We start from the raw sequence: 16,455 nt of genomic DNA, 5'->3' as shown, positions 1-16,455 counted from the left end.
TAGAATAGAATAGAATAGAATAAGGTGCAATAACAGTACCAACAAAGAAGTCAGAGATCCCTAATGCTGGGTCTCAAACATCAGGGTTGGGATGACAACTCTCATGATATTCACAGAAATGTTTCTGGATTTTTACTTTTTTAATAAAACATTGTTTTAGTATGTGTATTTAGAAGTTGGGATGTCCTGATAAAACAAAACCTGACTACACCCACCTTATGAGGCCATTTATGAATCCATACGTATGTCAAACCACTACATATACAACTGTCTCATCTACTGTAAATGAGAAACTGGTGACTATTATTCTTATTTTTATTCAAATATTTCTATACAGTTATTGAGTTGTCTTAGTTTTAATAAACAAAAATACTGACGTGTTGTTTTTGCTGATAGAGTAAGGTAAACAGTGTATGACTTTTGTGCGACATTACACAAAGAAATGCAAATAAAGACAATTTTAGAGAATTTTAACTAGAATTTGCAGTAGATCTTGATTACTTTTTTACTTACCCAGTATTGTTTGAAAGGCACAATTTTCTGTAAAGCTGCTTTGAAATAATTCTGAAAAGCAATTCACATATCCAGACTTCACATGACTAGATGCAGGAGACGTGCAGGAGCCAAGAAAGGAAGTGATAAGAAATAAGTTTATTGGATAACCCTTAACAGAAATATATTAAAGAAGTGCTATGATCACAAAAAAAGGGAATGAAAATGTACTAATTCTTAACAGTGACTTGTGGCCTTGAATGAAGACATGGTTACACAGAAAAAGCAATTGTCAAGAAACAAATGTACACTAAGAAAAAAAGAAAAAAAATCAGTAGAAAAACAGATAATGGCAGAAAATAACCAATACCTCTTCTACGTTTACAGACATTTCCTTCTACCCTAAAACACAACACAATGCAAAACATAATTCAAAACACATGTAAAACACCTGTGAAAAACAATATGGAAAATCCCTTCATATGAACAGTACATTGGGCCTTTGTTTTACAGAATTTACGAGTAGAGTGTAAATTAAAATAAAAGTAAATAAAATACAAAGAATACATGATAAATGAGTACATGAATGTGATCAATATGAGTAAAATGCAGTAAGATTAATGTAAAATATATAGAGAAAATGTATAGAAAAGGAAATATGTATAGTATAATTGAAGTAAAACACATGTATGCTCTCTGGAAGTCAATGCATTACTGGTATTGGTCAGCTCTCAGTCACCCCTCACATAACAAAATCACACCATTGCTTTTATAAAATTGACATACAAAATAGACATTTCTGCTGGACAAAGTCCTAAAACATACAACACTAATGATTAAAAGATTGGTTTAGATTGATTTGTGGATATGATAATGAAGCAAACCTAAATAATGTCTAGGAACAACTACAGGCTTTGGTCCAAGAGCTCTTTCGTCTTGGTTGTCCTAATGTTTTGAACTGGAAATCTAGAAAGTTTCTTGTCTCTCACAAGGAACGTCACGGCAGTGATTGACAAGCCAGAGGGCCAATCGTTTACGCAATGATCGCGTAAACGATTGGCTGATGTTTTTAAGGCCCTACCTCGTGCACAGATGATGTATATTAATATTATTCCTTTCAGTGCATCTAATAAATAGTCTTTTTCAGTTAGTAAAGACAGTTTCAAGTAATATTGCAAAAATGTATAAAACAAAACATCCTCTTTAGCACCTTTAACTTAAAACATTTGATGGCTAAATTACAGCCAACGTACATAAAATTGGACACCTGTTGGTATTTTAAGCATTAAATGAGGTAAATTCCCTGTTTTGGATTGACACATAACAACTTACCAGCGTAAAAATATATAAGTTCATGCTCCTTTTCTTCTGATTTTTTTTTTTCGAAATCTCCAAGCCGGTCACATGATTGGCTGCTAGCATTCTGATTGTAGGATCTCAAAAAACAACCGATCTAAAGTATCCAGATAGAAATTTGTTTCTCATTCTCAATGGGAAAGTGCCCAAGTAACATTGCCTGGCAACATTGCTCAAAAAGTTGCCCTGTGTATCATCACCTTTACTCAAAGTCCATGTCAAATGCAACTGGTCCATTCATTGAGAATCCGATAAAGAATGTCACTCTTGTGCCATATTCTTTATTTATCTGGCTTCTGAACATTGGATCAACCCTTCTGTCTGCAACGCTGATAAAACCGTCACAAATTTTACCAGAAACTCTGTGAAGTTTATTACTGTCTCTCACTTGCTTCCATATTTTTTCATCATCCCATTTAGTTGAGATGTTCTTTTCTGCTCCCAAACAGTTGTTAATATCTCTTTGGGAAATCAGACCAACATAACCATTGTCCTTCCCTAGGTAAAAATGAACAGCTCCTCTCTTACCATTAGACACAGATCTCAGCTCATTTGAGTATGACGTCTTCATTTGTGACACAAATGTTGGTAATGCAAAGTTCTCCTCATGCCATAACAATAAAACTGTGATGTAGTGCAATGGCAGAATCTCACTGAAGGTTGTGGGGCGTTCGATTATTCGAAGGAGTAATTTACGAAGGTCTTGGTAAGACTTGATGTACTGAGATGCAGGGTTGATGTTGGCCAGAATTACATTGGCGTATATAAAGTTGACATAGTCCATCAATCTGGCCTCTTGTGACTTCAGAATGAAATGATACTGCTGGATGATCTCTTCAAGAGTTGATGCAGAGTCTTCCTCATACAAATATTCCAGAAGGCCGGTATAGGAATCACCCTTGTTTCTCTCCAGACATTGATGCGTCTGCTCAATTTTAACCATGTGGTTAACTACCTTGACCAAGGTAGTTTAACAGTGGTGTCTTTTGCAGTATTTCTATGAATGTAGCTGCAGTTTGAAGTTCACTGAGATGGCCAGCAGTGTTGTAAGTAGTATAGTCCTTTAGTCTTTGCAGTCGAGCCATGGCCTCTTTGTTTGCAGTTTGTTGTGTTTCTTTGCAAGCTTCTGCTGCAGACTCAGCCAATGTTAGATATCTATCAAGACTGTTTGGCTTGATGGGATCATCCTTGTCTTCACAAAAAGTATGCTTAAGCTCACGTACAAGTACCTGTGAAACTGTATCATATATGTACGAGCTATCCCTTGAAAGGTCTTTGGCCTTTTTTGCCCAAATCATGGCCTTTGTAAAGTCCTGTTTTTTGATGTAATACCTGGCAAGGAGCTGGAAAATTACTGCATCCTTTCTGTAGCACTTTGCTGCATTGTGTAGAACAGTCTCTTCCATCCCTGGAGTCTCTTTAATTATATCCTGGATAAGAGGAGAAAAAAAGTAATCTTTAACCTTAACTAAATACTGCCTCTTCACCAACATGTTGTGAACATCCTGCATCAATTTTTGTTTTCCCAGAGTGTACTCATAAAATGAGTCTGTTGTGAGAAGAAGGTTAGTGATTTCTGCCTTTGACACTTTGTATGACAAAGTTAACAGCTGTTTCAAACAGTGTTGAGCTATACTTGAGTGAATCACCCTCACACCTTCAAATGTAATGTTGGAATAGGCTGTGCATCTTGTTAAAAGAGTGGAAAACTTCTCAAATCCATCTTCGACTTCAAAGTTTGGTTTTGTTTGCAGACCAAGGAACTCTTCACATGTAGAGACAGACAGCAATGCATTCTTGCAGTAGACATGCAGGAGGACAAGAACTGCAAAAAGTTGAGCATGTTTGTCTTGAAAGTTGAAGCCCTTGAGGGTATTTTTCACAACACCCTGAATATAACCAGATGAAAAGTTGTTCTTCAGAATCATGAACCCATAAAACGTTTTAGTGTTTGTGTTGGTTTTCTTAAACTCCTTTAGCTTTTCTTCAAACAGTTCCTGTTCCTTCTCAGATAAGCGGTTTCCAATGAAAACGGCATCATCAGTTCCTTCAGTTTGTTCCCTGGATTCAACTCTCATGCAGTTGACAATTATGACCTGTGTAGATTTTGATAAAATGTTTTGCTTTAACAATTCATCTTCAATTTGAAGTTGGAGTGTTAGTACATTGTGAATGTCTAGGAAGTCATCAATCATGAGCAAAACGGGAAGTCGTGTAGGTTGCTCTTTTGTCTCATATGTTAGAAGCTGCACAACCTGTTCTGCTACAGTAGAATAATCATCTGTAGTGTCCTTCATCACTGCACAACGAAATTTATCCTTCAGTGTCCATAAGACATGCATGGCTAATGTCGTGCCACCACAGCCTGGAAGATGGAAGATGTTGAAAAACTCACAAGCTCTCTTCCGGCTGCATATGTCTGGAATAATAGTGTTGACTATATAGTCGAACTTGTCACGTTTGATGAATGGCATTGATCCAGGCTGTTCTGAGAAGTAGAAGTTCCACCAAGACACCTTTCCTCCCTTGTAAAATTTCTCCTCATATTTTTGTTTGTCCTCATTTCCTCCATCACACTGATTAACACAAAGGACACTCAGTGTTTCTAAGCATTCCTCAAATTTCTTTGATAGCACAACTTTACTGCCTCCACCACAAGGCAGAAACCGGTTTAATTTACGATTCTCTGACCACAAACTGAGCATGGTGCCATTGACCTCAGCAAAACTTAGCTCATAAATGCATCTTGTAGAGATGTCAACTTTATATCTGCCCTTAATGAGATCCTTCCAGAGTGTATATGTTGTTTCATTGTCACTGATGCATAAGATTTGGTTTCCACCATTGAGCTCCTGTAAAAACATACTGAAGGTCTCAAGCAAAGGGTCGTTGGCGTCGCTTACCTGACTTAACAGCAAGAATATGGTGAGAAGCTTTTTGCGAGGCAGCACATCTCTTCTGCACAGGAAAGAAACAACATCACGCACTGAAGATCCCTTCTCAGTCAACCAGTTGTCAACATCAGATGGGTTTTCCTCATGAATGCCTCCATTACAGAAAACCCAGTTTGTGTTTTTGGTCAGCTTTAACTTGTTTAAAATGTCTTCAACTGCACCTGTAACTTTATACCGAGCTGGTAAATGAACACTGGACAATTTTTTTCTTTAAGTATCTTATTCAGTCCGTTCTCAGCAGATTCTGGATCAAAATCCAGAACAGCCACTAGATTCATGTGAACAAGGAAATCCAGGTTTTCCAGCTGAACAGGATGAGACTTGTTAACCACCAAAATGTTCCATTCAAAGTGTGATCTGTCCAAAGATTGGGTCCCTCCTGTTATCATCTCACACAGTTTTGAGCCTTGCACGCTGTTTTTGACAACAGAGAGATGCTTTTCTTCAGCGTCCTTCCTCAACTGGGACAAACGATGCATGTTTGCAATTGCAGTATACTTCTCATACTCCTTTGAGGAAGCAGATGTAATAAGATTCTTGCTGCTGCTGCCGTCTCTTATAAAGAAAGACTTGCTATCATTCTGCTTCTTCTCAGCACCATTGGGCTCTTGCATCTCGCCTTCATTTTTATCAACATTATAAGAGTTAAAGTGAAATTATTCACAGACTATGGAGGACGGCTCTATGTCTACCTCAATAACACGTTTTCCTGCAGATGTCATGTCAGCTTTGAGAACTTCAACAAAGCGAGGAGGTTTTATACACCTCTTTGCTATTTTAACAGACCTTTCCCATTTGAAATGTTTTTCAATTGCATGTGACTGTTGTCTATCAAAAACATCTGTGCTCTGAACATTAATACCCAGAATTTGTCCATGTGGTTTGTCTGCCACTCCAAAATGAATAGTGCCATTTGTGCGGCTGTTCATACAAGCTGCTGCAAATCGAATCACCTCATATGTATATTTACTCATTCTATTCTCTTCTGTTGTGTTGGTGAATGCTTTGAATTCATGGCATGGTTGTATAAGGTCTATAGGACCGGTTTCAGTTACGTCTAAATTGCTGTTTTCTCTGTACCGGTGAGCAGCATTAAATCTATTGAAAGGGTAAGGCTTCAAGCTATAAGACTGAGTCACCACATCATTCTGCTGCTGAGTCTTTTGTTTCAGAAGACCTATGTTGTGAATAATCAGCATTTTTGCATTCATTGACAGTTTTAGTTCTGTCAGAACTGACATCTGCAAAAGGAGAAGACCAGATCCGTTAATTTCCTCACGATACAAAATGTCTGCATCTTTTATGTCCACTTTTATCTCCAGCATCCATTGTTTCACATGATCTTTATTCCAGTCTTTGATGTCCACTGGAAGTTCAGATGACACAGCAATCTCTTCATTATTCTGAAACAACATTATTGCAAAGAGGAGGATAGTTTAAAAAAAAAACAACAACTTGTGTTTAATTATAATATGCAACCCTACATTTGATACAGGTGATTGCTAATGTGTTGACTTTTCCAATGCTACTTACCTCTAAATTTCTTGAGGCTTCCATAGTGGAATTGGAAACCATTCTATAAGAAACATGTCATCAAACATGTAACATGGCATCAAAACACAATGTATCATTGTAGAAGTAATATAGGGAAAACCAGGAAGGGTTGTTACACAAAATTAGTTGTAACACTTTAAGCAGCGATGAAACGGCTCTTACACCTGTGCCACTGCCACCTGGTGGCTTTTAGGAAAACAGAGCATGGTCAATATGCATTTAAGTATATAAATGTAAGAGGACTGCATCAGTTGTTTGTATTTGTCACACTTCCTGCTACCAGCTGGTGACGCTATGACTATAACTAAATTTTGTCATGTAGATGTCTCCATGGCACTTATCAAACATTTTAAGTCTGAGGCAGATTGACATAGAGAGTTCTGAATTTTTTATGGTATAGACCTTATGTAGCCCCGCCCCTTTTCAGCGCTGCGCTCGTTGTCTTTTGACTTCCGGCTTGTATTTCCACAGCTATCTTATGTATTTATGAATGAACTGCTCATTTTAAAATCTTCCCGGTCTACTGACATTTGTTAAGACATCTGCTTTAAACATAACAATGCTCATGATAACTTTCATTAACTCTACAACACGTAAATCCACTTCACCAGCTAATTATTCTTCAACAGCGATGCCATAGAAATATACAGGGCTACCGCAAAAACGGAAGTTCAAAGACAATATTCTAAAGATGGCGGCGCGCATGTTTCTCTGGAAAATAAGGTCTATAGGTATACAGGTAGGGGTGGAGTTAGGATTAAGCAGTAGCAATCTGCCAGGAAGTCAAATATGGGCACAACACCGGCAAAAAATACTGGTTTCTAATGCATTGTTATTAATGCACAAAAAGAACACTGGCCGAGGTCTAGATATCTGTTAAATAATACATTAGATTTCAACTGTTTCTTGCCAAACCCTGTTGTATGCCTAGCACCTGGCCTATAATTCATGACTGTAACTGAATATTGGCATGTAGATGTCTTCAGGCAGGACTCTTATCAAACATGTGAAGTTTGGGGCAGATTGGACATGGTATGCCTGACTTACAACAGCTTCCTGTTTCATGGCGAAACATCAAACAGGCCGCCACGGTCATGCCCTTCAACGAAAACTCAAGATCTTTGCAATTTAACATCGCAAAGGCCTTTAAATTAGACTGACCAAATATGAAGTTTATCTGATAAAATCTCTAGGAGGAGTTTGTTAAGCCGCGCACACACTTAATGATTGTAAGGCCGATTATGAATGTAAATTGATACTTATGACTGATCGCGCTCAAACGTGTCCAGTCAGAGCCAGTTGCGTTCAGTCTGCGATTACAGTTGGTGTTCAAATTCCATGTGTAAGTATATAAATCTGCTTCAGTCGCAGGAAACAATCACTGTGTGTTGAGCTCAGTCTTAGAATGTTTTAACTAGTCGTTAAATGTGTGCCCGGCTTTAAAGTACAACATTTGGAAATTTTGCAGAGAAAATTCGAAATATATCTCTTCCTGTTGGGTTTTCAGATTTTGCTCTTTTTTGTAGATATTGAAATGTAGCGTGAAGAGTGCTTAATTGAAATTTTGTAGGTGGCGCTATCAAGCCATTTTGCCACACCTAATTCTAAAACCCATATCAGACGTAAGTTTTCACCAGTTCTGATGCGTGTGCAAAGTTTTGTGAGTTTTCGAGCATGTTAAGGCCCTCAAAAATCTGACTTTTTTGAAAAAAAATTGACTGAGCAATTACAATAGGGTCCTTACACCATTGGTGCTCGGGCCCCGTGCTCTTATAAAACTTTTATCACATCATCATGAATCTTTTGTTTGATTATATAACATGCACTCAGATCTTTCATCTAAATCTTTGCAACCTGATTAAGCACCACACACAGGGTGACCAGATAACCCTGACAAGAAAATAGGTAAGTTTTGGAATTTAAATCGTGGTCTATTTTTATCCATCATATTTGTTTTTAATTTACACGATAATATTTATTTATATGGAAATAAGCGCTTCCTCTCTCTCACAGACACATACATGCAGAGAGAAAGATTATTAGTGAAAATTTATAGGCCAGGTGCAAGGCATACAAAAGGGTTTGGGAAGAAACAATTGAAATCTAATTTATTATTTAACAATATCTAGACCTCGGCCATTGTTCTTTGTGTGCATTAATAAGAGTGCATTTGAAAGCAGTATTTTATGCCAGTTTTGTGCCGATATTTGACTTCCTGCCAGATTGCTACCTGCTTAATAAACTCCACCCCTACCTCTACACCTACACCATAAAAAATTCAGAACTCTCTAAGTCAAGTTTTTTAGTGACTGATGCATCTAAGTTCACACTTGTAGTTCGATTGTTTTGGTTCTTTTGGTCCATACCAAAAGCTGTTATGACATATTGTGTATACAAATGATGGTATTTTTTACCAGCTGAGAACTCACATAGAGCTTATAAAATGTATAAAGGAGTCACAACAGTGGCAGGAATTCCTCCATTGCACACAGTGCTGGACTGGTTGCAAACACAGAGATCTGCTCTAGGAGACGGTCGTTCTGACTCCTGTACTGAACAGTAATGGGCAACATTGCTCCAGTGACAAGAAGAATTAAATATGCCTGAGCATTTTGTTCTTTTTAGGGTCACATCTTGTGACATCTTGTCGTGTTTTTGGTTTGTTTAGATGTCTTTGGTCCATTTTGCATTTATATATCTGTCGAACTGCAACAAAGTTCATTTGGAAGCAAAACTGAAAAGGTGGGACTTGGTTCTCTTGTTTGGTGCGCACCAGGGTTCGGAGGCCAATGTTCACCCTTATTCAAATGAATGGCAGTAACGGAGCAAAGTTCATTTTAATCAAACCAAACCTGCCAAGTATAAACGCACTACATTTTTCAGTTGGCCTGAAAAAGTTGGGCACCCCTATCATATTCAAAAAAAGTTCCCAGCTGGCCAAAATAACTTCAAATGCAGGCTACACACAAACAACAAGCACATTTATCACAGCACACAGCGTTGTTTTGGATGTTTGGTAAGTTCCATCTCAAAATAGGCAATAAGTCATAAAATCTGACCAATCAGTTATTAAAGGTGCCATCGAATTGAAAATTGAATTTACCTCGGCATAGTTGAATAATAAGAGTTAAGTACATGGAAATTACATACAGTGAGTTGTTTCCTCCTTCTTATATAAATCTCATTTGTTTAAAAGACCTCCACAGAACAGGCGAATCTCAACATAACACCGACTGTTACGTAACAGTTGGGGTGTACGCCCCCAATATTTGCATATGCCAGCCCATGTTCAAGGCATTAGACAAGCCAGTATTAATGTCTGGATCTGTGCACAGCTGAATCATCAGACTAGGTAAGCAAGCAAGGACAACAGCGAAAAATGGCAGATGGAGCAATAATAACTGACATGATCCATGATATCATGATATTTTTAGTGATATTTGTAAATTGTCTTTATAAATGTTTCGTTAGCATGTTGCTAATGTACTGTTAAATGTGGTTTAAGGTTACCATCATTTATTACTTTATTTACATACATATATACTATGTTGCTAATGTACTGTTAAATGTGGTTTAAGGTTACCATCATTTATTACTTTATTTACATACATATATATACTGTTTTATTACTGTATTCACGGAGACAAGAGCCATTGTTATTTTCATTATTAAACACTTGCAGTCTGTACAATTCATAAACACAACTTCATTCTTTATAAATCTCTCCAACAGTGTAGCATTAGCCGTTAGCCATGGAGCATAGCCTCAAACTCATTCAGAATCAAATGTAAACATCAAAATAAACACTGTACTTACGCGATTAGACATGCTGCATGACGAACACTTTGTAAAGATCCATTTTGGAGGTTTCATGGCACCTTTAAACGTATCCCTATGCCTTTATTAGGTTCGGTATCTTTTGGTTCGGTGTTAAAATTGCCAATCTGAATGCTAATCGGACCAAGACTAAATTTTAGTTTTTTCTTTTGGTCCAGACCAAACAAACTGAACTGCAAGTGTGAACACACCCTACATTTCTGTGAACTGAATTTTATCAGTTGTGGGAGCAACAGGCTGCTAACATTAGCTCAATCAAATATTATAAGTACAGCCAATTAAAAAAAACTTAGTTTATCAAACCATGGTTTAAATTGTAGTAGCAACTGTCTATTTCTCACTGTCACAAATGGAAAAAAGTAAATACATTAAACAAAATCACTTTATTAAACACTTCATGAACTTCAATATTTTCCAAGATATTTGGTAAAAAACACTGAATATTACACAGTCAGATAAATTGTGAAAAACCACTTAAGGCATCAATTGTCACAACCATCCCTGGGCTTCCCTTACATCATGCTTATCTAATAAATTAAAAGATGAATATATGTTAGTCTCACTTACCACGTCAAGGGACAGAATTCATAAGTTGTTTTGGGGTTTTGAGCTCTTTTGGGCATTTCATGTCAACACCTGTTTCACACATGTGGGATTAGGGAACTATTTAATAAGACTTTTTCATTCATTCATTTTCATTCATGTGTACTCTCTTAAATGACAATTTTCCACCAAACATGGCAACAGAGCTGTGACTTTATGATGCTTTTGTGTCATTTTAAAGCTTGCTTTCTCAGGGGATTCTGAATTTACAAGGTGACGAGGGGTGCTTCTCATTTCTTATTTGTGCATTCTCGTTTCCTTTCCTCATCAGCTGTGCTTGAGGGATCTGACCTCATGTTGTTCAAGTTTGGTTATTTAAAAAAAAAAAAATCACAGTAAATGCAAGATGTCCTGTTGTATGTGAATATGTGAAATGTTAAGTTTATTTAAACTGCAAAAGTAAAGAATACATTTAAATTATTGTTGACAGATGTGACGGGGGAGGAGAATGTATACGTCCATCAGGTTCCTCGACAAGAAAGACTTCTGTAAAGGATATACCTGTCTATCTTCGCTCATAACTCCTCAGGAAGCTTCCTCACTCCTCTTTCCTCGTGGTGCAATTAGAGAATTGAGATGTCCTACAAGATGGCTGAGCTCAATCGGTTTCTGGGTCATAAGATGGAGGACGGAGGAGTGAGGAAAAGAGGAGGGATATTGAGAAGCACCCATAGAATTCGTAATCTCATGAACGCACCATTAAACCACTGTTTTAAAGGGATAGTTTCACCCAAAAATGAAAATTTGCTGTTAATTTACTTTTTTCCTTCAGTAGAACAGTAAAGAAGATTTTTAACTAAAAACGTATGCGACAGGAAGCTCACGCTCCAGACTGTCATGAATGTGCTCGTGGCCGTTTGCCGAGGCTGTGGATTAGAGGTAAAAATGTTTTAAATATTGTTCAATTTCTTGCACAAACCAATCGTTTCGTTTCTTAAGACCGCAATGTATCGTCAGGAGCAACGTGTATTAATTATGATTTGCCTGCATGTTTTTTTGTATCTTAAAATGGTGGCACCCATTGACTTCCATTATATGAATCGGACCACGGTTTCAGCTAAACATCTTCTTTACTGTTTCACTGAAGAAAAAAAGTCATACTTCTTGAGGGTGAGTAAATTAACAACACATTTTCATTTTTGGGTGAACTATCCCTTTAAGGAAGTTGGACAGTGGAAAGAGGTCATCAAATTTCCATTTCTTGCAAACCATTATTTCCTCTGTGTAATTAAATGAACCTATTTGAATATTGCCTTAGGGTCTCTTTAACAGCCTTTCTTTACATCTCGATGGTGTTTATTGCCTTTATTTTTTCTTATGTTCAAGTGATTTTAGATATATTATACAGTAGATGTTTTAACCATAGAACAACAGTTATCACTTTTATTTAGTAAGTGCTTTCTAATAATACCAGCACAATAACTCTGCCATGAGGTGGCCAGACTTTAGACCATTGCAAGGCAAAACTGAAGGGCCACCCTGTTTTTTTATATAAGTGATCAAATTTGCTTTCACAACCTACACAACATAAAGGTAAGCAGGTTATCAGAGCACTCCAATAAATAAATAAATAAATGGACCAACGTCTTACTAGTGCAACTGGATCCTGGACTTTCTGACATTTGAATTAGCAGCCACACATCCTCCGAAATATCCCAACAACACTGTTTTAAGGTCCTAAATCAGGGGTGTTCAGTCTTGATCCTGAGATCTATCTGGAGATCTACCTCCTTATTTATCAGGTGCTCCTGGAGATCTTAATTAGGTGGTACAGTTGTTTTTGATCAGGGTTGAAGCTGAACTTTGCAGGGAGGTAGATCTCAGGAACAAGATTGAGCACCCCTATCATATTCAAAGCTTCTGTATGGATTCAGTGGAGAGACTGTAATCTTACCTCACTCAGAGACACCAGGCCAGCTCCTTCTTTTAGCTGTCATTCAGAAAGGGTTTTGGTGATGATGACAGTCCAATAATGTGCTGACCTGAACTACACCCAAACTTACTTCATCCCTTTGCATGGCTCCTCCCTCCTCCGCCACCTCCTTTACCTGTGTACTAAGAGGTAAGCTCCACACTGCCCTCTAGGATGTAGTATGTGAAAATGGGAGTGTGGTAAGTAGACAAACTTGAACTGAATTATCCCTCCATGTACCATTACACATGACTGTGTTGCAAAGCACTGTTCCAACATCTTTAAATGTTCAAATGACACAACCACCATAAAATATGAGCTGATGCTAGACCATAGGCATGATAAGGAACTACTGGTAAAGAAACAGACTGGTGTGTGAATCTATGAATGCGTAAAGACACATACTTTTGTTCCTGTGATTTACTAGCGTCTCCCAAAAGCTGTTAGTGTTCAAAAGAGAAGTGGAATTACTGCATTAAAGGGTTAGTTCACCCAAAAATGAAGATTCTGTTATTTATTACTCACTCTCATATCGTTCCACATCCGTAAGACCTTCGTTAATCTTCAGAACACAAATTAAGATATTTTTGATTAAATTTTTGAGTTTTTTATCCCCCATAGAAAGCAACGTAATTACCACATTTAAGGTTCAGAAAAGTAGTAAAGACATAGTAGTAAAATAGTCCATGTGACTACAGTGGTTCAACCTTAATGTTATGAAGTGACAAGAATACTTTTTGTGCGCAAAAAAAACAAAAAAAACCATCTTTATTCAATCATTTCGTCTCTTTCCTGTCAGTCTTCTACACTTTTGACATAGTAAGCACAGTGCAGCGATTCTGTGTTCTACGTCAGAACTTATAATCGTAGTAACCATACTCACATTAAACTATGTGGCATACGCCCATTTTAAAGGCAATAAAACTGTATGTAAACACCTCAATCCAGTCCAATCAATACCAACAAAGGATACCGGTCAGTTTATTCTAAGCACAAAGTGTGTACATGTCATTGAACTTGTTTTTGCTGTTCTTGTTGCATTTACACAGCTTTAACCAGCAGATGTCTTCAGCATACTGTTTTGAGTGAATCTAGTTAGTGTAATCAATCTAATCTAACAGTGAATTTAGCTGACGAAGTCAATATAGTGGAATAAAAACAATGCCTAGTCTTTTTCACTGCAACTTCAAAGGTCAACTTTTGTTGTAGAAACTAGCACTGGATACCTGAGGTAAATTTATGTTCTGTTTGCTAGCCTGGCATAATGATCTCATCTCCATTAAAGCAACAATATGTAAATGTTTGCCGTTAGAGGTCACTTATTCAAAACAAAGGCATAGCTTGATGACGCCTTGATTTCACGGAATCATGGGATGTGTTGTCTTCACATCTACAGCAGGTGGGAAAGAATCGGGACAGGACTCAGACAGAAATCATGGATGAGATTATTAACATATTTGTAGCATGAAGCAGAGCAGGGCGAGTGCCGTTTGAGCAGAACGAGCCTGCTGGAGCGATTGCTAATGAGAGACAAGCACGACACATGTCTCGAGAGCAGTGGAACTTTTATTATGCGGCAGTCGCCACTTCTGCTATTTCCGGTCATGAGAGTATATGGAATAAAGCAGCGCTGTTTATCATGTTAGATACATTTGTTTGTTGAAATTTGTTATAATGCTACTCTGCGTTCTCTTGGTGGCTGCTGTGAGACACTTGTTAAACACTGCAGTAAGCTAGATCAATATTAGTCATGGTAAAGCATGGTACTCGCTGTAAATCGAGAAAACAATATTCAAACAATAAGACTTACTGTGTTGAGCGATATAACAATTATTTGTTTTCTGTCGATGAATGCATCCAAACAGTTGCTCATCTGTCTAATAAAACACATAATATATTAAAGCGTCTTAGGGGTTTCCATGGTTTCTACAAAATAAAACCAGAAATCAAGGGTAACGCGGGTATAATGTCAAGGTGACACTCAGACACAGCCCGTGTCCTGGTTAAAATTGCTTATTTCTCTTGATTTAAACATTCTTGGAAACATTTGGGATAATGTAAGTACACAAGTCAATAAAATATATAACATTGTTCTAGTGGTTTTTAGATATTTTCATCCAAAAATCCTACAAATTGGCCTTTAATACTTCTCACCATTTATTCCGAGGGTAGGACCAATTGTTTTCCATATATCCATTTTCTTTAAAGTATCCTTGCAAAGGGGGTTTGACTTGTCAAACAGTGGTGGCTTTTTCTGGACCTTGGCGATTAACTTCTCCACAGTGTCGTCTGGCATTTTAAATGCGCGAACCCTTAATATTGAATGGATTCTGATTGGCTATCAGTGTTTTATTATTCAACAGCTGGAAAAAAAATGTTCTGTAAGTGATATATTGTTATATTGTTCCTCTATGTCGTTATAGTTGTGGTGTGAATAGTGCTATTCTTTTATAATTAGAAAATATTTTAGAACTCTATCATTATCTTTATAGTTATTGTTCTTGGTGTGATTATTGGAAATGATCAAATTATTGGTGCACATGTTAACATAGAATTGGAGCCAGTTCTTCAATTCCCAATGACTGTTTATAAGTGTGCATTGGAATTGACCATGACACACAGGGCCCTATTTTAACTATCTAAGCACATGGTCTGAAGCGCATGGCACAGGTGCACTTATGGCCTGTCCGAATTCACTTTTGCTAGTTTAACAACGGGAAAAATGGTCCATGCACCAGGCGCATAGTCCAAAAGGGTTGTACCTAGTCTCTTAATGAGTCATGGATGTGTTTTGGGTGTAACATGCAATAAACCAATCAAAGTCTCATCTCCCATTTCCTTTAATAGCCAGTTGTGCTTGCACCATGGTGGATTTGCTATTTACATGGCAGAATTTGCAAGCGGAAAGACTGAACACTTCTCCAGAGAAGAATCCTTTTCTTTTTAATATTTGGCATGTTTGTGTGCTGCTCCGTGTCCCTGTGTGTGTAATAAGAAGAGTGTACTCGCGTTGTTCACCTGCCTATATGTGCATACACATATATGCACATATACACACTATATGTGCATTACTAATTTGCCCTTTAAATAACAAACATAAAAAAAACTGCGCCATTGACTTTAGTCCAGGTTTTTGTTGGTCAGTGGTGCAATTGTTTTCAGTTGCCTCAAAACAGCAATGCGCCTGAACACCTTGTTTTCAGACCAGCACACCCATGGGCTAACAGATGGACGCGAGTGCATCTGCTATTTAAACAACTGGATGTGAAAATGATAACTGCGTTGGGCTGAAACTAGCAAAAAAACACTTGCGTCACAGCTGGCGTCACATTCCACTGGGTTGAAGTTGAATTGGAATGACAAGAAGTGGAATTTACTTAATTATAATTCAAGTAAAAAATTCAAGACAACTAATGCATTCTGGGAAATTGTGTCTTCATCCCCCTTTTTCTAAACTTTATCAGGACAAATTCAAATTAAACTCTAATTGATGAACTGAATTGAAATTTAAAAGGCATTTTCAATTTAGTTCTAAATGAAGCACAACACTGATGTACAAAATATTATTAAACACTCAACAGAGTAGTGATAACCCTATTTAGCTGAACACACAATGTCACGTTTACACATTATCAAATAGGATTTAATTAATAACTAATTATACAACTACTATAATTACATACAACCTTACCCAAAAACATATAGCATACTGTAGCAACTGCGTGACTGATATCACAAAAATGCAAT

General features: G+C 37.3%; 1 pseudogene; it reads right to left on the bottom strand.

Moving 5' to 3' along the window:
* Nucleotides 1–621: 621 nt before the first annotated feature.
* Nucleotides 622–13,216, bottom strand: LOC125274182 (annotated as a pseudogene).
* Between the last annotated feature and the right edge of the window lie 3,239 nt (nt 13,217–16,455).

Source organism: Megalobrama amblycephala, linkage group LG1, assembly GCF_018812025.1.
Source record: "Megalobrama amblycephala isolate DHTTF-2021 linkage group LG1, ASM1881202v1, whole genome shotgun sequence".
Lineage (NCBI taxonomy): Eukaryota > Metazoa > Chordata > Actinopteri > Cypriniformes > Xenocyprididae > Megalobrama > Megalobrama amblycephala.
The sequence above is the reverse complement of the archived record's forward strand: the minus strand, read 5'-3'. Positions and strand labels throughout refer to the sequence as shown.